This window comes from Nomascus leucogenys, chromosome X (assembly GCF_006542625.1).
Source record: "Nomascus leucogenys isolate Asia chromosome X, Asia_NLE_v1, whole genome shotgun sequence".
In the NCBI taxonomy this organism is placed as follows: domain Eukaryota; kingdom Metazoa; phylum Chordata; class Mammalia; order Primates; family Hylobatidae; genus Nomascus; species Nomascus leucogenys.
Window position 1 is genome coordinate 9051827 of NC_044406.1, and position 23079 is coordinate 9074905.

The 23079-nt window shown below is 38.9% G+C and overlaps 1 protein-coding gene and 1 non-coding gene across 4 annotated transcripts in view; one reads left to right on the plus strand and one right to left on the minus strand.

Annotated features, from left to right (window-relative positions):
- Positions 1-23079, minus strand: part of MID1 (midline 1) — a 240413-nt gene that overhangs the window by 144662 nt on the left and 72672 nt on the right. The window lies entirely within an intron of this gene.
- LOC115833391 lies at positions 511-613 on the plus strand. Its single transcript, XR_004028828.1, has one exon. It is a non-coding gene; the product is annotated as a U6 spliceosomal RNA (small nuclear RNA).

The window sequence follows — 23079 nt, forward strand, 5'->3', positions numbered from 1 at the left end:
ACCTCTATCTCCCAAGACTGTTTGCTATACAAACATCCTGGGAAATAGTCTGGAATAAAAGCATTCAGTGCTCCAGCTCACAAGAGGTACAAAAAGGTGATAGATCCATGGAAAATTATTTCCTAATAGACACAACTCCTATCTCCTCCTGGGGATATGGCCAATAGTTGTTACTAGAAATCAGATCATCACTGGACTTTCTAGCAGTTACCACAGAGGCAGAATTTCATTTGGCATTGAATGACCCTTGCATCATAGAAGACTAGAGGTAAAAGGAGCCTGCAAGAAAGTGATGAGAACTTCCTTACCAACAGCTCCAAGTTCCTTATCCAACCACCCTCTGACATCAGCTGTTGTACCAGGAAAATTGGCAGAAAGCAGGTAAGCCTCACCCATAGATTTTGCTCAAATCAACAGAGCCCTTAATGTCCTTCATAGTCCCAAAACAGCTTGGGTCTGGTCTGCAACTTCAGCTCTTCACTCTGAACCTAAGCTAATTTAAAGAGTCTGATGCTTGTTTCAGCAGCACATAGACTAAAATTGGAACGATACAAAGAAGATTAGCATGGCCCCAACACAAGGATGACAAATTCATGAAGCATTCTATAATTTTTTATTATTAAAAGAAATTAATAAAAGAGTTTGGAAGAGTAAGCTAATTTTGTTACTTTTATGACATTGGAAATCCTATATGTATCTCCATTTGGCTTTCTTTAAGCATTAAAAAAAATTAGAACTACTTCTTTTGGAGTAAAACCAGAAGAGTCATTTCTTTCATTACTTTTTCCTTCCACTGGTATTTTTTGAGGTCATTCTGTGTGCCAGGAGCTGCTCTAGGCAGCAGCAAATTGGCGGTAAATATGAGCGCAAAGGCCTGCCCTTGCAGAGCTTACATTTTAATAAAGGAAATAAAAAAATAAAAGGTTTTTAAAAACACAAACATTTCAAAGACTCATACATAAAATGAAAGAAATAAAAAGGATGACATGATAGAAGGTAGATGGGTGGTGCAAATCTATGTTAGCTAAGGTGATATTACTACTCATATTCGTGCTGGCTTTCTTGACATTTTGGCTTTTTCCCTGCCAATAAACAAGCAAAGAGTATCTGAATTTCAGTATAAAACTTGCCGGTGTTTGGTCAGAGAGTTGTGATCTAATTTTTCAAGTTGTTAAATGTTTAGTTTCAGATTGCCTCAAGGATAGAGTTCTTTTTCAAGGGCATAAAAATCCAACTTTTACTATTTCTTACAGGAAAATGCAATGTGATGAATTATTGTAAAGTAGTGACATCTTTATTTATTTTAGCAATAAAATTTTGAAAGAGAAAAGCCATGAAAACTTAGTGAGCCAAAAAAGCAGGAACCATGATGTTTTAGTCCATTTTGTGCTGCTATAACAGAATTCTTGAGACTAAGTAATTTATAAAGAACAGCGATTTAGGCCGGGCACGGTGGCTCATGCCTGTAATCCCAGAACTTTGGGAGGCTGAGGCAGGTGGATCACGACATTAGGAGTTCAAGACCAGCCTCGCCAAGATGGTGAAACCCCGTCTCTATTAAAAATACAAAAATTAGCTGGGCGTGGTGGCAGATGCCTGTAATCCCAGCTACTGGGGAGGCTGAGGCAGGAGAATTGCTTGAACCCAGATGGCAGAGATTGCAGTGAGCAGAGAGCGCGCCACTGCACTCCAGCCTGGGCGACAGACTGAGACTCCATCTAAAAAAAAAAAAAAAGAACAGAGAGCAGGTTAGGGCCTGGTCTCTTTGTTTCCAAGATGGCACCTTGAAGGCTGTGTCCTCTGGAAGGGAGGAATGCTATGTCCTCACATGGCAAAAGAGCAGGAGAGGAAGAACCCACTTCCACAAACCCTTTTAATAGCGGCATTAATCCATTCATAAGGGCTTTATCATTAAGCCCCACATCCCAGTACTGCTGCATTGGGGATTAAGTTTCCAACAAATGAATTTTGGGAGACACATTCAAACCATAGCATATGGTATTCAGAATTACCTGAATATCTTAAGTGTTTGATTCTAGGATGTTAACTCAAAGTTGAAAATAACCATGGATGTACAGTTAAGGTTATAGGGATGGACAGGAAGGAAATGAATAGAGACATTGGAAGAGGCATTGGTTTTGTCAGTACTTACTCACCAGCTTTTGCACCACTAGAAGAGGAAATTTCAGGAAGGAAAGGAAGAAAATGAGGGAAGAGTGCTGGGGGAAATAAACACATGTGACTACAGCTTTATGACCAGTGAGCACCAAAGATGAGGTAAGACTAGATCCCATTGGCTGACAGGCAATGTTTTTTGACATGTCATAATGTCATTTGACAATGACAATAGTATCAAAAAGCATCTCAAAATAAATACATTCACTGGCTAGGTAAAATTGCAACAGCAGCTGGATCATGATTTTTAGAGCCCATCACTTTAAGAAAGGGTTAGAAGGAAAATAATCGCAGAGGCAATTGTGTAGCAGGACGAGCCACAGACAAAACTCCTCAGACACCGAGTTAAAGAAGGAAGGGGTTTATTCGGCTGGGGGCATCGGCAAGACTCCTGTCTCAAGAGCCGAGCTCTGTGAATGGGCAATTCCCATCCCTTCTAAGGGCTCATAACTCTAAGGGGGGTCCGCATGAGAGGGTTGTGATCGATTGAGCAAGCAGGGGGTACATGACAGGGGCTGTATGTACAAAACAGACTGGGAAGTTTTACAATGTCTTCCTATAATCTATAGATAACATCAGTTGCTAGGTCAGGGGTGGAATTTTTACTACCAGGCTTAGGTCAGGCAGGCCCAGGCCTGGTTTCAGGTCTGGTTCCTTGGTTTCGGGTCTGGTTCCTAGGCACCGGGCTACCTGCCTTTAGTTTTGCTTCTCTTTCCTTTTCTGAGTATAAACAATATAAAACAATATGAGAGGGTCTGTCTCTCTTCTCTCATTTCCCCCCTTTGAGACTCTCACTTTTTATTAGTGGGAGTTCTCACTCTTATTTTTGCTACTTATGTCTTCCTGTGCAATAGATTGATAATGATTCATATAGTACACTTGTGCTGATACATAACATGAAGTGACACTGAGAGACTGGGCTATATGCTCGGCTAATTGCAAAAACAAATTTCCTGTTTTTCCTGGAATTTCTGGTACTGGCCCATTCAGTTCATCATAGAAGGTTTGAAATACTGGCTCAGGCCGGGCGCGGCGGCTCAAGCCTGTAATCCTAGCACTTTGGGAGGCCGAGGTGGGCGGATCACAAGGTCAGGAGTTCAAGACCATCCTGGCCAACATAGTGAAACCCTGTCTCTACTAAAAATACAAAAAAATTAGCAGGGCGTGGTGGCGGGCGCCTGTAGTCCCAGCTACTCGGGAGGCTGAGGCAGGAGAATGGTGTGAACCCGGGAGGCGGAGCTTGCAGTGAGCCGAGATGGTGCCACTGCACTCCAGCCTGGGGGACAGAGCCAGACTCTGACTCAAAAAAAAAAAAAGAAAAAAAAAGAAATACTGGCTCAGGAGACCGTTTATAAACTTTTCCTCAAACCACGATATTTATTTGAAGATCCAGTGCAGCTCCATCAATTTTTAGGGTTACATGTTCCTCTTTTTTCTAGCGAGGATTAAGGGGGTTGGTTATTACTAGTTCCAAGGGGTTACACTGACCACTGGTACAGGAACGGCCACTTTTCCCTTGCTTAAGGTGGACAGGATTTTTTCATTTTTTTTTTTATCCAAGTAGCCTAAATGACACAAAACCAGTATGCACATTTATTTTTACACAGTCTTAATTTATGATAAATGTACTTATTTTCTGCCATATAGCCTCTTTCTTAAGAGAACCACATCCTATTTTTAAGTTATTATTATTAATGACAGCACGGGCATCGAATTTCAAGGTGACTTGTTTGGGCACTTCTTTTTTTGTTTTGTTTTGTTTTGGCTAACACTTTACTCGTATCGTTTATGAGCCTCCACCAGTCTTCAGTCCTTAATCTTATTTTAAAAACTGTGGTCATGGGAGGCTCAGATGGGTCATAACACACATCAGGTTGGTCATTTCCTGGGCTACATACCTTGTATAGAGTAACATTATACAAACAAGTTTTTTTTAGAGTTCCAGTACACTTATAATAACTGTAAAATAATAGGACTGTAGCAACCTTTTGTCCTACTTCAGTGACTTGATGTATACACTGGGAACAGCCCTCAGTCTGAGGAAGGTCAGTTGAAGTCCTTACTGTACAAGTCCAAATTTTAAGGAAAATGAGTTCTGCGATGAGTTTCCTCATGTTTTGGCCATGCGTGGACCAGTTAGCTGCTGGGTGTGACTGAAGCAGGGCTTGTCGTCTTCTTCAGAGTCACTTTGTAAGGGTTGGCGAAGCTGCTCCTATCCACGTACAGCTCTCAGTCTACTGATGTTTAAGGATGGTCTTGGAGGTTGGGCCCACTAGAATAAACTGAGTCTAATACCTCTACACAGTTATGTTTAACTGGGCTCTCTGATACCAGGAGTAAGGTGGCTGGGTTTAGGGTGTTGCAAACTTCAATTGTTATGCGGGGATTTTCACAGAGCAAGCTTTGGTATCTAGTTAGTCTACCATTCATTAGCTAATGATGTCCTTTGGTATTTATTAAAGTCACCACAGCATGGGGGGACTTTATGTTTAGGTTTTGCCTAAGAGTTAGCTTATCTGCTTTTTGTGCTAACAGGGCTGTTGCTGCTAGGGCCCTTAGACATGGGGGCCAGCCTTTGGAAACCCCGTCTAGTTGTTTTGAGAGATAAGCCACTGGCCTTGGCCAGGGCCTTACAGTCTAGGTTAAAACTCTAACTGCCATTGTTTTCTTTTTCTGACACATAGGGTGTAAAGGGTTTTGTTAGGTCAGGTAGCCCCAGGGCTGGGGCCGACATGAGTTTTTCTTTTAACTCATGAAAAGCTTGCTGCTGTTGGTTGCAATAGACGTAGTTTACTAATCTACATTTTTATTAACTGTCATCTACCAAAATATTGACTTAAATCCTGTAACTATTTGATTTCAAGCTTTACATTGATCTGGTATTCCTCATGGGACTCCAGTTGCGTCTAAATGGACACGAGAGTCGAAAGATCTATAAGGGGCTTCTCTCGCTTTACAATGTCTCATTTTTTATCCTGCTGGTTGATGAAATGCCAGGGTGAAAGGGATAGCCAATTGGACTAAAGTATAAGTGCCACTCCAGTTATTCGGCAGAGTGCCCAGTAAAGGTCCACCACGATACCACCACACATCTGCTTGAGGATGAACAAGGGCTGACTGATTGATAAGCTCTTGAAAATTCTTAAGCTCATCGCATCCCTTCAGGTCTCCAAGGAATGCTAAGTTTCCTCCCTGTCGTGAGAGACAACGAAGTGAACTTAATGTTGGGAGATGGAGGCTGGACGGCCCTCGGGGGCTGACCCGCAGGGTGCCGGACTTTGGGATATAGCAGAGAGAGCTTGGCATGACTTATTACTCCAGACTGTAGAATCCTGGAAAAGAGCTACCATGCAGCCCACGCCTGGTGGACTGGAGGACCACCTTAGTGGAAGGGGGACAATCAGGGCCGCTGGCCTGCCATGTGCACAAGCATAACAATTGCTTTTGTTTAACGTGCAGATGGAATATTTGATCCATTCCAACCAGGCATTTGCATCTTGGTATGCTGTCTTAATTGCCAAAGTTTGTTTTAAGTTTTTAACTTTTATAATATTCTAGTAAAATGAATGTTTCCTTTAGCACCTATTTTTATTAGTTTTAGACCAAAAGAAAGCCAAATACCATTTTACATTTAACAATGCTTTCTGCATGATTTTTATACTAGATAAGCTAAATTTTACCTTTATATTAGTGTGTTATTAATGTTAAACTTAATTTTAATAAAACCTTGTAGACACATTTATCTAATTTTTAATGTTTGACCATAAGCAAGATTTTATAGACTCTCTTTAACCTTTTATAATTTTTGTTAAAGAGCAGGTTGGTGCCTTAAGAAAAACCTGCTGCATTTTTATTTTAATGTCCAGTTCACAGAAAAACTGGATGATACCTTTTTAACTTTAGCTAATATGTTTACACACAGAATTTTCTTTACAATTAACGTTTCAAAACTTGCTTAAACTTTCAAAACAATAATTTTTTTAACCTTTTAATGTAGGTAAAAATCCACATTCTTATGCCTCCTTATAATCCTTTTACCAAAAGTATATTGTACTTTTCTTATACACCTTGCACATAAACTGTTTCTTCAATAGTACTCAGTACTTTCAAATTATACAACATTTTTTGCATAAATTTTTTTTTTTCCCCGTTAGCAAAGCAGCTGCCGCTACAGATTGAATGCATCTGGGCCATTCGCCGGTTACTGGGTTAAGGATTTTTGATAGGAAGGCCTCAGTGCTTTCGGGATACTCCCTTGTTTACACTGACAACAAAGTGGTATTAGAGTGTTACAGGGTTACTGAGAATACCTTTAATTATTAATTATAGGTTTTAAATTTACCTTGGCTTTTAAAGGAACAGGGTATACTGTTTTTTTTTAACTACTTGTATAATTTCTCTCTTTCTCTTTTTCTTTCTCTCTTTGACTTTCTGTCTTTCTCTCTCTCTCTCTGACTTTCCTTTTGCCTCTGTCTCTTCCTCTCTTTCTGCCTCTCTCTTTCTGTCTGCTGGTCTTTCCTTGCCTCTGCCAGCCACTTATGCTGCTGTTCTCTTAACTACTATAGGGGGGAAGGGGATCTAAAACCAGCTGTAACTGTCTCTGTACGGAAACTGGTCTGGGTGCCTTGGCTTACAGGCTACCTTGTACCATACCTTTGAAACAAGGGACCTGTCTAGGCTTCCTTCTGATGGCCAAGTCACCTCTAATGCTGGCCAGTCTATTTCACACAAAGTTTTAAGTTCTCCTGGTGTCACAGTACTCCATAGTCTTCCTTAAATCCTTTCTTGAAATTTTTCAACATAGTTCCTAGTAGGGTGGGCTTATTTGTGCCTGACGCATGCTTCTTCGAGACAAAACACCACGCTCATACCACACGCACACCACAAAACACAGAACAGGTAAAGAGGACACACATACACTTTTGCAGTTTACACCAAACCAGAATCAAAACCAAAATTAGAGTATCCAGAAATCCAAGCCAGGTCAAAACCAAAACTAAGCAATCCAAGCAATCCAAGTATCAAGCAATCCAAGTCAAGTCAAAAACAAAAACCAAAGTGCTGGTACTGGCACACCATGGGTGATCAGGCCATGCTTCCACTCAAATGGAGTAGGCAAGTTCCCAAGACCAGACCTATCAAGCAATTCAAACCAAGTCAAAACCAAAACCAACACCAAAGTGCTGATAAAGGCACGCCGTGGGTGATCACTCAAATGGAGTGGGCAAGTTCCAAACACTAGTCTTACCAAGCTTAGATGTCTGGACTCCAAGTGCCAGTTCCTTCCCAGTGTTCAGCCACTGCGTTGATCCTCCACGGGGGTCTGCCACACACGGCTCTGGCGAGGCGTCCCACTGGGGCAAATGCCTACCTGGGAGCGCTCTCAGGATCCGCGTCGCTCCGGCTGGTTGGAGTCCCCCGCAGGGATGTTCCACAGGGCAGGCTAAAGCCGCCTAAGGAGCTGCCTCGACCGTCTGTTAATCACCTCGCTTCCCGGTCAGAGAACCAAGAAATGTAGCAAGACGAGTCACAGACAAAAGTCCTCAGACACCGAATTAAAGAAGGAAGGGGTTTATTCAGCTGGGGGCATCGGCAAGACTCCTGTCTCAAGAGCCAAGCTCCCCGAGTGAGCAATTCCTGTCCCTTTTAAGGGCTCACAACTCTAAGGGGGGTCTGCGTGAGAGGGTCGTGATCGATTGAGCAAGCAGGGGGTACGTGACAGGGGCTGCACACACTGGTGGTTAGAGTGAAACAGAACAGACTGGGAAGTTTTACAATGTCTTTCTATAATCTATAGATAACATCAGTTGCTAGGTCAGGGGTGGAATTTTAACTACCAGGCTTAGGTCAGGCAGGCCCAGGCCTGGTTTCAGGTCTGGTTCCTTGGTTTTGGGTCTGGTTCCTAGGCACCGGGCTACCTGCCTTTAGTTTTGCTTCTTTCCTTTTCTGAGTATAAAACAATATGAGAGGTTCTGTCTCTCTTCTCTCAGTTGTAGGAGAATAAAGTTGCTATTGTAGCTACAGCAGAGACCAAGAGAAGAGCTTGGGAAGTCTGGGTGGTGGGTGCCCTGTGCCACTCTTCCACAGTGAAGCAAATAAGGCTTGTGGGAGGACAGGGTCGCAGCGTTCCAGGGGAGGGTTATAAAGCAAGTAGTCTTCTGAGGGTGAGTTATTCTCAACCCAAAGACTTTTTGGCCTAAAAACCAAGATTTAGATTTAAACTGTTTATTTGGAGACTTGAGAATTCTGCCCAAAATATATGTAAAAAAAAAAAAAAAAAAGTACTCTATATAAGAACAAATCCCATAAATGCTATGAAGCTCCTAATGGCTTTTAAAACATATTCTCAAGGCAGGCTAAAGTCTGAGAGATTCTTCTTATATTATCAAAGTATGCTTCTTTGTTATCTTTGAGATAAATTATAAATGTAATTTGTAAAACACGAATACAAGGCATGAGTTTGGAGTTAATATCAAAAGGTATGACCTTCGGGAGTGAAGAGCTTTTTGTTGTTATTTTGCTTTGCATCTTGTTTGTTTATTTAAAATTTAAAGGAAAAAAGTTTCATTTTAAACAATTTAATTCTCATTGAAATGCATTTTAAGTGTGAGTTTCATCCTGTACATTTTATCCATTGAATCAAATTAGACAAGAAGCTGGCTTTTAAACATTAAAAAAAGGCAAAATTAAAAGAACTCAGTACTTAAGATGCAATCTAGGGCTTAAAAATTCACTTACAAAAAAAATCTAGCTTTAAGAACAGTGAGCTTTCAAGGTGGCTAAGCTATATTAAAGTGAAGTTATACTTATTTTTACTATAAATATGAATTCTAATTGGAGAAAGTATCACATAACTATATGAGAACACATTTCATTTTTGAAAAAACAAATCTGAATGCCTGATTTGTCACCTTCATGGTAAAGATATGTCAGTTGTCTCTTTTACGTAGCTCCGTTAGCTTGTCCTTATATAAGTCAACGGGGTCTCTTGATTCAGGGCATAGTTCCAAACAATTCTGCCAGTTGTCTAAATCTATTCTTTCCATTCCAAACTCCAAGTGACTCTTTCTCTTTGAAACACATGCAAATACTTAGTTTCACAACTTTAGTCATTTTCATCCTTAGAATACAGACTGGGAAATTGCACACTCCTGGGGTGCTGGGCAAAGGGTGCCAGACGATGGCAAGGATGCTGGTGACTTCACCGAAGGGAGCTTTGTTGTGCCAGAGCCACTGCCAGCTACCCTCCTCCAAGCACCGACTGCCAAAACATCACAGTCCAAAGAGGGGTGCTCTGTTCTCCCTTCCCACCTCCCCCGCTTCATCTCCCTGCCTATCAGCATCCAGAAGCAATTCTTTGCATGGGTGCTTCTTCATCCTGATCCTGACTGGCAGCTCCAAGGATTAAACTCAGGTCCTTTGGAGCAGTCGCTTTATGCACATTAGCCCCCTGGGGTGTTGAACTCCAAAACCTCTATTTTTTCCCCCGGGTCTACCCTGTATCTCACAAAACCCTAGTTAGCCACTGTGGTACACAGTCTTTCTTCCATTCCAGGCTATCAAAAGAAAACAAAACAAAACAACAGACCTTACAACAATATGATGGATATGGTAATGATCGAGGGTCTTTAGGGTAGTGGGTAAATTCCAAGTTCTTTCATAACTGAGACTTGGGAACTCATTTTCTTCTTTATCATTAAGACTTCACATTTTCATCAGCAGAATCTTGCTTACAATAGCACAAATGATAATTTGGCTGAATGAAAATGGCTTGTGGTGTGTGTGTGTGTGTGTGTCCATTAAAAAAAGTTCCTCAAAACTGCTGAATGAAAATCAAGACCAGTGTCTTCTTAATCAAACAAAATTTCCTGCTTAGGGACTGCATTAAAAAAAAAAAAAAAGACCATCTGGCCTCTCTCTGCTATTTGAGGGGTTTTTTCTCCTCCTCACTTCCTGGTTATCTTTAGCAAAACATTATCATTTCTCGTATAAATTGTTTTTACCACGGTGCATTTCCTTCTGTGCATTACTTAAATGGGATAGAAAGCATCGCTCCATTTCTTGAAAAATACTTTTCAGCGCTAAATGGCAGGTTTAAAGGGGGAAAAAATGAAAAATGTGCTTAAAAAAAGGAAGATGGAAGTCAAATCACAGTGAGGGCATTAACTACTCATGTTTCTTTAAACACTTCTGCCAAGGCAAGCTCTTTCTTTTTCATATATATATATATATATATATATATATATATACACACACACACATACATGTATAGGTGTATATATGTGTATATATACACATATATACACATATGCGTGTATATATGTATATATGTATATGTATATATGTATATGTATATATGTATATATGTATATGTATATATATGTATATATGTATATGTATATATATATGTATATAGGTATATATGTGTATATGTGTATATATGTATATGTATATGTATATATGTATATATGTGTATATATGTATATGTATATATGTGTATATATGTATATATGTATATGTATATATGTGTATATATGTATATATGTATATGTATATATGTGTATATATGTATATATGTATATGTATATATGTGTATATATGTATATGTATATATGTGTATATATGTGTATATATGTATATATGTATATGTATATATGTATATACGTATATATACACATATACATGTATATATATAGAGAGAGTAATAATTAAAATCCAAAAATGAAAAGCCACCCTACGCACCCTACCCTACTCATTTAAGGTGAAAACTATGCTAAACACCCTCCAAGAAATAAGTCTAAAATGGAATTAATTTCCACGTGGGAACAAAGATGACAATAAAAATACAATCAAATCTCAATTAACTGAAATTCTTTGGAAATGAGAGAGTACTGGTTAATTTAATTTTCTGGTTAACTGAACCCCAGATAGAAAACTTAAAAAAAAACCTAATTGAAACATTTCTACAATGCTTGAGTCTACTTTACTTGCATAACTACAAATCACATATTGGATCTAATTGAAAGGTTTGAGGTAATTTCAAATCTTATTTTTCCTTGAGATCATCATTAAAAAGACCTTTTTTCATTTGATCATAAATAGAGATGACGTAGGAGATTGACTTGAATGTATAATTGTATCCATGATCATGGATTTTTACAGTAATCCATAATATCACCTTCTTCCTTGTATTTCACAAATCTTTAGGAGAAGTATAATGTAGAAAACTTGTGGTTAATAAAGGTTTGATATTTTAGCAAAGTTCAGGTAAGCTGAGGTTTTTGTGCATTTACACGCTAAACAAAATGACAAAGATTCCTGCTTTTCTCACTACTGTTCAGTAACAGTAAAAAATGAATGATAATTTTAATATAGTACTTCTGATCAATTTTGTTAGCACAAACTAAAGACTGTGGAATACTTTGAGAAATATATAAACTAACTAAGAAAGCACTAGTGTTTAGCTTCCCAGTGGAACATAATGGCAGCTCAAGACTGGTCCCAAATGTCCTCCTTCCATGGTGCAGTCACGACCAGTCCAGCTTGGGCTCCCCATTCCAATTTCCCACAGAAATGTATACTGTGCCACCTGAGTTACCAAATAATGACACCATATTGAATCAAATTATTGCCCAACAAAAAGAGACCTCTAGTCTCACATTTTAGCGTTCCACCCTTTGATGAAGGTTATTGTAGAAGAAGCTCCTGTATTCGGTAGGAGATTGGGAAAATGTTAGCTAAGATCACTTCCAGCTCTACAATTCCAAATAGCTTGCATTGTATGAGGGAAGATAAGGATAAGACTGGGACTCATGTACTCTCTTTGAATACCCACACACTCTCACACTCTGTCTCTCTACCTTTGTCTCTGTCCCTCTGACACACACACACATACACACACACACACACACACACACACACACACACACACCACTTTTTCTTTTGGGGAGAGGAAGACATCACCAAGCCCTCATCCCCCAAAGCAATACTAGGCAAATTTATTTTGAAATATTTTATATGCCAAGAACTCTGACAGCTACTGAGCACACAGTAGGGTTTCATAAGTATTTCCATAAAGGACTGAATGAAGCTGAGGAGATCCGCCATCTCTCACTTATGGGCCTACAAAAGATATTCTTATAGGGAGAAAAGATCAATGATGTCAGATTTAGCTGTGGTACTGGTGTTTGTGCCGATGACTATTTTGAAAATAGTACAGTTGTTACACACTAAAAATAGGACTCTATTGTAAGGCATAGATTTGTGTGTATATATATATTTATGTATTAATATTATCAACCAGTATGTCTTGGGCACAAATGTGTGAAGAATATTTTGAGGATACATGTATTGAATATATATTTTAGATCTCAATCTGTAACTCAGTTTAGACCTTGCAAAGACAAAATCAGTGGGTCCTTATTTTTGTTCACTTTGTCCTTCTATCTGTACTGTCTTCTCTCAGTATCTTTTCACCAAGCCTTGCCCTGAAGAACGATGACAGCAAAACATAGGCACTTTTTCTTTCTAAGGACCCTTCAAGGGATATTATAAACTTAATGTCTTGGGGAATTCTGCAGAGACTTTCCAAACCGGTATACTCAAAATCAGTGTCAAGGCCCTGAGGGTGATTGGGCCCCAACTTCTGTCACCACAGTGATTTCCAGGTTGATTGGGTGCACTTGACATCCTTGGGTCAAGGGTATGGACAAGCAGCCCTGTGCCATATAGAACCACCAAACACTCTTCCAGCCCATAGAAGCAGCATCGGGAAGTACTGCAGATTATTACCTGCTGACTCTGTGTGAAGTTGTCCTTCCAATAAATACTTATTTTCCTTAGAAAAGGGCAACAAGGTCTCACGATACATTACTTAGGTAACTGTTATACCCTAATAGAGTAGCGTGCTTGTATTAATTCTTCACCATACAAGACAAAGAATATATATAAAATTTGGTGGCTTAATGGAAATAATATTTATTTAGGGAGTGACGAATTCTAGGCAAAATAAAGAAAGCATCAATATTCCTAACACCCAAATGGTTGACATGTGATGCAATTTACATAAGGCTTCCTTTGAATTTCATTTTTTGGAGCTTTCCTTCATATATCCATAACTGGCATTTAAAAAAATATCTACAATATGCCAGGCACTTTATACAAATTGGGTCTAATCCCTACCCAATCCCTAAATAGTGGGTATCATTTTCCCCCTTCTGCAGATGAGGAAACTGAGACACAGAGTTAAAGCATCTTCTCCAGGGCCACACAACTGGCACATGGCAGAGACCAGTTTAGAATCTGGGTTTTTCTGACTCTTAAAGATCTCTTTCTGGAAGTGAAATTACTATGTCGAAGACACATCCGCATATTCATGTTTATTGCAGCACTCTTCACAATAGTCAAGATATGGAATCAGCCTAAGTGCCCATCTACGGACAAAAGGATAAAGAAAATATATTTCTTTATGGGGATGATTAGGACAATGGAATACTATTCAGCCATAAAAAGGATGAAATCCTGACATTTTTGGCAACATGGATGAGCCTGGAGGACATTATGTTAGGTGGAATAAGTCAGGCACAGAAGACAATTACTACATGTAACAAGACTGCGCATTTACCCCTTGAATCTAAAATAAAAATTTAAATTATAAATAAATGAAAATGAATTTTAAAAACATTAAAAAAGATAAATACCACATGATCTCACTCATATGTGGAATCTAAAGAAGTCAATTTCATAGCGGTAGAGAGTAGAATAGTGGTTCCCAGAGGCTGCTGAGGGTATGGGGGAGGGGAGGAATGGGTAGAGATTGGTCAATAGGTACACAAAGTTAGACAAGAAGAGTAAGTTTTGATGTGCTATCACACAGTAGGGTGACTACAGCAAATAACAATGTAATCTATATTCAAGACAGCTGGAAGAGAATATTTTGACTGTTGTCACCACAAAGAAATAATAAATGTTTAAAATGATGGATATGGTAATTACCCCGATTTGATAATTACACTGTGTATCCACGTACTGAAACATCACATTGTACCCCATAAATATGTACAATTATTAGGTGTCAATTATAAGTACAAATTTTTTTAAAAAAAATTTCTTTCCTCAGCAACATATTGCTGCTACAGCCTCAAGGAATTGGAAATTTTTGATATACGAATATGAATAAAATGTGGACGCTATAGATTCTGGCAGTATTTCAACTACTTCTAAACTTTAATTTTGAAAAGATGAATAGTTAAGCATTGGTCATGTGTTCTTCACCAGGAGATATTCAGAAATTTCACAGGCTAAACCCTCCCAGTTCTGTCTTAGAAGGACTGACATCTGGATCATATTGGCAAGGGGGTGCTTTAAACATAAGGGAAAATTAGGAGAAAGACCTAAGACTGGATTACTTTCACGAGTTCACTCACCGATATCCGCCCAAGTACTGTCTTTTTTCTTGTAACTAGCTTGTCATCCATTCTTTCTACTCAGTGAACAATGGCTTGTGACCTCACAGTTAGCGAGTTCACAGGAGAAATATATCAGTTATAATTAATGTTTACTAGAATAAATGTAAATATTTTAAAACATACAAGAGTTCCAAGCACATGTGATTTCCATTTTATTTTGTGAAACATTAAAAATCCACTTGTCCACCCCATTAATTATAACCTGCTCCCAGCCCTGACCTGTATATAATTCCTCCTGACATAAATTGGAACAAGGTGCTCAGAATGGAAGCAGCCTACACCCCAACTGGGCTACAAAATGTCAAGTTCCCAAACCTCTCAAAAGTGTAACCTGACATTTTGCTAAGATTAGAGACAGTTTATGAATTTAAAAAGAGGGCTTAAGGACTCACCACAGTTAAACCTACAGTAACTCCTGAAATATCCAAAGTAAATAGGACTAAGGGAGCCCTGGGGACACCAAAACCCTGTTAGAAGAGAAGGAACAGTCTTTAGTGGGTGGTATTTCTTTGCAGAAAATCATGTACACGCATTCAACCAGAATTAAGAAGAATGCAACAATAAACTTTGAGGCTTGAAGCCCTCTAGAGATCTAAAGGAGTCATGAATGGGCCATGTGAAATATTTCTCCTTTTGCTACATGTGAATGATTGAATTTATACTGCCGATTAATCCTAAATGTTGAAGGCAAAAAAAAAAAAAAAAAGAGTGAATGGCTAACTTTTTAAATAGTATTCTTCTTGACATGAATATAATATGTATTTATTATACATATGTATAATATATATTGGTGAATATTTATAACATTCCCAAAGAGCAAAACACCTACAGAAGGATCTAACCACAAAGAAGCAACATTCCACAGGTTGATCTTTCTAGTCATTTTCTATACCTCTTAGCCACAAAAATGGGATCAGACTTTACATTTTGTTTTGCAAGTTGTTATTTTAAATATAATATATTGGGTGATTTTTCATGTTTAGAGACTCTTCTAACTTTTCAAGATTAATTTTAAGTACCTTTTAGTACAACTAAAGTATTACAGCCACCTTCCAAATCAAATAGACTATATAAGCTGAAGATTTACTAAATATTAAAATGATAGCAATTTTTCCCCATTATAACACGCACTGTCAATAGGGGCAATATTGCCCCCAAGAGGGAGAAAACTAGTTCTCAGAGGCAAAAAACAAACAAACAAACAAACAACAACAACAAACCTTACTCTTTTTATGCACAAAGCACAGATATACATAAATAGATATATACTATATTTGTGGTATTAAAATTTCATGCAAGGAGCAATTAGCAAAAAATGTTTCAACAGGCTCCTTGCGACAGGGGGTTGAAAATGAAAATAGGTTGTAAACACTGCACTACAGCATCAGACTTGTAAAAAGTGGTCTTCATATTGCTAGAATTCAGAAGATGATTTTTTCCATTTTAAATTTATCAACCTTGAATAAATTTTTAACTCATTTCTTAGTTGCAGAAACCAAGGTTCCAAGAAGCAGATTTTTGGAGAGTTAATGTTTTGTGATATCCCCATGGTCAGCGCATGTGATATCTGCCACGTTCTTACTAAAGACTCCTTGGGGTCTGGGTTAGGAGGCACATGTTGAGCGAGAGGATGTTTTGAGGGCAGATGAACACATCATCTCAGAAAGGGCTAGGGCCTACTAAGTCTGCATCTCAACATTTATCAGCTCTTGCTCTGTGCTGCCCTCTTGTGATGGCTGGGCCTCCAGTATGCCTTGATCTCAAAATTTTCAGTTGCCCTAAATTGATGGACCACCTGCCCTCCAGTGCTTCTTGGCACCAACACCAGGAGATGGTCAAGGAAAGAAGAGAACACCAAAAGAAGCAGATTTCCTTAGAGGAAGAAGCCAGTGTCAGAAGAGGAAGAAAAAGTCACAAAACTTCCCTTTGGCCCTTTAACTCTAGGAGAGGGTGGGCCAATTTTCCACAAAGCTGCTGTTATTACAGGCCACACAGCTCACCAAGGGAGCAAGGCAGGAGCTGAGATTCTTCATCACCTTCTGTGGTAGGCAGACTTTCTAAAATGGCAGCCCAAAGATGTCCACCTGAATCCCTGGAACTTGTGAATGTGACATCACTCCTTGGATTGTGTTGTGTTACAGAGCACAGTTGATGTTAGAAAGGGAGATGATGCAGGTGGGCCTGACCTAATCACATGAAGCCTTAACTGCTGAGAACGTTTCCTGACTGATGAAAGAGGAATTTAGAGAGATCGTATGTGTGTGAAGGACTCAATGTGCTGTTGCTTTGAGGTTGGAGATGGCCACTTAAGAAGGAATGCAGATGTCTGTTAGAAAGAGTGGACCACAGCTTATAGCTATCGAGGAGTTCAGTCTTACAGCTGCCAGAAAGTGAATTCTGCCAACAAGCAGAGCGAGCTTGGCAGCAAATTCTTCCCTAGGGCCTCCAGATAAGAGCTTCGTCTGGCCAACAGCTCGATTTCAGTCTTGTGAGACCCTGAGCAGAGAACACAGCTGGGCCACCCAGACTTGCAACCTACAGAACCACGAGCTAATAAATGGGTGTTGGTTTAATCTGTACATTTGTGCTAATTTTCTATGCAGCAATAGTAAATGAACACACCTTCCCTTCTCTATGACCATCCTGATGGGGGGCATCCTGGCAATGTCTGTCTCCTAGATCACAGATTCTGGTGAGTGACAATCAGTTCAAATACAGTATCCAATCCCGGGCCTCTGACTGACTTCTTAACCCTTCAAGAATCCACATTAAGTCTTGACAGACAAGTCCTAGCTCTTGACCTCTGCTCTGACCAATTGTCCCTTAGGAAGATTTTAATCACCTTCCGCTTAATGATCAATTTCTCAGGGCTCTCCGCTTTCACACCCTCTACCACCTGGCTTATTTAGTGCTTAGCACCTTCTCCAAGTCAAACATCCATCTGGTTGTCTTTTACCTGCTTAGAACTTTTCTTTCTACATCTAGAACATGTTCATTCTGCCTCTTCAAATCTCCAATGCCCTTATTTTCCTATAATGGGCTGCTCAAAGATTATGTAAGAAGAAAAGTGAAAGTCTGAAAACTCTTCCATGTGTTAATTTTCCTGAATTTTCTATAGGGTAAACAGAAACAGTGATGATATGCCATGATCATATGCTATGGTGGAAAGAGAAGGAAAAGGATTAAGACATGGTTGAATGTGAAACTTTCCCAGTATTTTATCACCTCTGCATGTTTTTAAATTTTTCCAGGCCTCACGCTCCTCATTTGTAAACGAATAATAGTAATACTTAACTCATAGAGCTGCAAGGAAGAATGAAAATGGTAAAGACCCATGTAACAGAAACCAGCACGCACAAACACTTAAATATCACTGTGAGAAGAATTGAGGTGGTTGTTTGTATAAAATACTTTCAATTTTTCAGAGGCTGTAGCTTTGTAAATAATCTTTTTATCTCTTCTATTATCATAAGAACAAAGCCATTGTCACTGTTCCTTAAGGCAGACTTTAGCCTTGACAATTATTGTATAACATGGAAACAATGATTTGACATTAGAATGCTGTATCCATTACTCTGAGAATAAAGAAAGTGAGTTTTAGGATTAGGAATAAAGTTCTTCAGTTGCCACATTTGTTAGGATATTTCTGGGTTTTCTGTAAAGTTGAGTAAACCCTAAGCCCCATGAAGGCAGGGCCCATGCTTAATTCATCCTGAGCATCTACAGGGTTTGGTTGAAAACTGTGTCCTCAGTAAGTACTTACCCACTTATTCATTTATTTATGCATTGAAAAATCAGTTAAAGAGTAAAATTTAGCTGGGCACAGTGGCACGCCTGTAGTCTCAGCATTTTGGGTGGCTGAGGTGGGAGGATTGCTTGAGCCCAGGAGTTCGAGGCCAGCCTGAGCAACATAGTGAGACCCCATCTCAACAAGGAAAAAAAAAAAAGAGTAAAATTTCTGCTGAAAACTGTGGTGAGCTCATTTTATTTTTCTGAATTCTCCTTATGTTCCTAGTGAACATTTGTAACTTTAATTTTTCTTCTAATTAATAAATCTTAATACTTCTCTGATAGAACCAAAGGGGATATTTGGATACTTGGGGGTTGGGGAGGGTGGGACATATGCTCCCCAAAATCTCCCAGTTCTTCAGCTTCTGACTTGTGCTCCAACCTGAAAATAAACCCAGAAAGTGTCATATAAAATGGCCAACATATTTCCAACTGTTTTCTTCCTTTTGTATTTCCAGCTCATTACCCAGGATGCATTTCCAGTGTCCTAGTGGCCCTGTCTTACACCAACTGTTGCTTCCTGCTTCTGAACATCAGGGACTTTAAATTCCAGATTTAAGAGACTTGAGTGTTGAAGAGCTTTTCTCTTTCTGTAAATTACTTGTCATTAAAATAACAAAGGATGCACTCATTAGTCAAATTAAAGATCATCTATCTGGAAGTGTGTCAAATGCAGATAAAGTATAAAGAAGCATTGTTGATAGTTTTTTTTAAAATGTGGACTTAATGAATAACTTTGCTGTTAAAATTCAGCAGCCAAGGGCAATGAAAAATTCCCATGGCTTTAAAATTCACAGCTTTGGCAGACTTCTTAATGGACAAAGTTCAAGAGATTCATAGCTTCCCTAACTTAAAATAAAAATCCCCAAACCACACAAGGTAGCATTATTATACTCTGAATACTCTTTAGAAAAGGTCTTATTAGCTGATTCTTCATAATTATTTGCTAAAAAAGTTGAGTGTTATAATTTAGCCTCTCACTAGCTTAGCCTTTGGACATAATGTGGCATTACTGCTTTAAGTTGTATACTGGCTTAAGGTAAGTAACGTGCTTCACAACAACCTGCTGATTAGTAGAGTCCCTTTCTAAGTCATTACCCTAGAGCAGGGTTCTGCAAACTATAGACCACAGGCTGCCTATGTACCAAATCCAGGCCTCTGCCTGTTTTTGTGTGGCCCACAAGCTAAGAATGGTTCTTACATTTTTAAGTGGTTGAAAAAAAATTGTTTAAATATTATTTTGTGACTTGTGAAAATTATGTGAAATTCAAATTTCAGTGTCTATAAATAAAGCTTTTTTGGAACACAGTTACCTCCAATTGCTTTATATAGTCTATCTATGTCGAGCTGAGGGGTTTGGACAGAGACTGCATGGCCACAAAACCCAAAATATTTACTGTGTGGTCCTTTATGAACAAGGGTGCTGACCCCTGGCCTAGATTCATGCTCTATGAGAACGGTACAAATAGCTTGACACTTTCTCCCCTAATAGTGTGGGGTTGTCCATAGATCCTGGTAGTCACATGATCCTGCTCTGACTACTGCCCTTGTCACATATGCACACAGACATATACATACACACACATGTACGTGTGCGCACACACTTTTTTTTTCTTCCAATTATTGGGAATGGGGAAGAAGGAGAATGACTAATAGCCAAGCCTACCCCTGTTCCCTAGGGTTGTGGGAATATTCTGCTTGTTCCCTTTGGCGACATGGAATTGGAGTTTTGCTTTTTGTTGTTGTTGTTGTTGTTGTTTTTGAGATGGAGTCTCGCTCTGTCGCCCAGGCTGGAGTGCAGTGGCACGATCTCGACTCACTGCAAGCTCTGCCTCCCAGGTTCACGCCCATTCTCCTGCCTCAGCCTCCCGAGTAGCTAGGACTACAGGCGCACGCCACCATGCCTGGCTAATTTTTTGTAATTTTAGTACAGACAGGGTTTCACCATGTTAGCCGGGATGGTCTCGATCTCCTGACCTTGTGATCCGCCCGCCTAAGCCTCCTGAAGTGCAGAATTGGAGTATTTTAATCTGGGATAAAATCTTTGTAACAATTAAGCAAACGGTTTCTGACTTTTTTTTTTTTAGACCACCAATGACCACTTTTAAAAAAATTTTAAATGCTTGGATGCTATGCTTATCATTTTTAAAAACAGCTTTATTGAGATACAATTCGCACATTACAAACATCCATTTCAAGTATATAATTCAGTGGGTTTTAGTATATTCAGAGTTTTGCAACCATCACCACTACTTAATTCCAGAGCATTTTTATCATCCCCAAAAGAAACCCCATACCCATTAGCACTCACTCCGCATTCTCCCCTCCCCTATCCCCTGGCAACCACGAATCTAGTTTCTGGATCTATGAATTTGCCTCTTCTGGACATTTTATATAAATAGATCATACAATATGTGGCCCTTTGTGACTGGCTTCTCTTACTTGGCATAACATTTTTTTAAAAACCTTTTCACTTTTAACTTCATAAATCCTCAGGTTTGGAAGTATTTGATAAAACAATCATTGAAAAAGTAATTGTACAATATCCTCTGGGTTTTTCAAAACGCTGAAAAAAGCCCACAAACTTTTCTTACTGTCCCTAGGGATGCCTATGAGTCTGGGTAATGCCATGTAAGGCATCACTCTGCCACCACATGCTCATTCTGTCATTTACTAAGCAAATATTTACAGAGCACCTGGTATATGCCAAGTGCTTCTCGAGGTGTGGAACAAGACATGCCTCTGAGTTTCAGATCTAAGCTCTTCGTAACCTTCCTTTTCATTAGGCACTGGCTTGTTTTGCCAACCTGTAAACAGCATATTGCCAACACACTGTGCCTACCTATATATTTTCCAGACTTTTAGTATTTTATATAAAAATGAAAAATGATATCATTTCTTAAATTATTAAAAATGATTTAAGTTGCCTTCAACTTTCCAAGTACCTGGAAAAAGCTCCTGAATCCTCATCCCCTTCTTTTCCTACTTATCTGTCCACATTTTTGTCTTTTCTTCCATCTTAGAACCCCTTTTCTCTTTGATTAATATCCTAAATCCTTTAGCACATGACAATAAGACATTGCAAATAGCCATGGGTTATCAGACAAGCAAAGAAACAAAATTCACACTTTGGTCATTCATGACTTTTTTTCTTAGTATCTAGCTAGATGTCTGTCATCATTGCTATTGCTCACTCACCAGCAAAGGTTCAGAATTTCTATTCCAGAGGTAAACTAGGCAAAGTCTCTACAATCCAGGCAGAGAGAGCTTAAAATAGTGGCATTAAGGTCACTGTGTATTAGAAACTGAATGGTATCTCTTTCCTCTAATCTGGTGAGTCTCTCTTATGAACAGTTCTTTTAAATGCTGGACATTTGTACTTACTAACATGGCTTGATCCTAAAGATAGAGTCCAAATCAAGCACATCTGGGCATATTTAACCTGGAAAAAATGTCCCCAAAAGGCCACGTTAGCTTTGTCTTTGAAGAGCTGTCAGAGAACAGAGTAACTGCACGTGTTCTGTGTTGTAGAGAGGGGGCCAAACAGGGGTAAAAGCTATAGGGAGAGAGACAAATATTTCATCTAGGGACAAACTTTGTCACTGCAAATGACGTCCCTCATTGGAGTGAGCCTCCTGAAGATCCCCTGTTGTGCTAGCATTCCTGGGGGCCATTAGAAAGGGGTTGCTGGTGATATGATAGGAATTCAACCAGGATAAGGTTTGAGACCAAAGATCTTTAACTCCCATTGATGTAGATTCTGTGGCAAGGGTGATGTTAAGGAACCTGGCTGGGGAGAATTTTGGCTTAAAGCAGCTAGAATGGTTCAATCCCAAAGATTGGTGCACTTTTGTAAGTGAAAGAGATGATGTCTTAATGCCAACGGTAACATACTTTTTAAAGCATTTATGCAGCAATTTAACAAATGAAAAGGAACGCATTAGTTAACATTTATAGCTAAATGTTGGAGATTTTCAACCTGTCCAGATATTCAATATTATATTCCTTAAAAAAAAAATATTTGAGCCAAAGGCTAAAAATAGTCTTTTGAAATATATATATTTCAAAATACATAGACACACATGCATAAATAATTAGTCTTTAAATATAGATTCTTAAAATGTATTATATGCCTGAATGCTGGATCATTAGACAAGAGCGGCATGAGAAAACCCGAAATTTAAAAACACAGGCAGTATGTACTTTTTACAAGAAAATAATGAGCCACAGGGAGGAACCTATCTTGACATTAATTATGAAGAACATCATACTTTAAAATCTAGTAGGACTTCATTGCCTTAGACTAGAATTAATCAGAAGTTCTCTTCATTTCTTGAAATTATGTTTTCTTGGTTCAAAGTTATAAATCTCAAAGCTGTATGGTTTGAAAAGCTTTTAGAAGGCTTTGTTGTCAGAAAAAAAATGGATTGCCTCTGCTATATACATTTTTAAGGCTGACAATTAAATATTTTCTCATATTGAATATGCTATCTTATGTTATAACTTGAAGGGCTCTGATGAGATTTAGTACCAGCTAGAGTATCTGAAAATCCCTACCATTTCAGTTATGACATTCCATTACATGGAAGTGCCATTTTATCCCAAATAACCAAGGTTACATTTTAAAATTTTACTTTCCATTAATTAA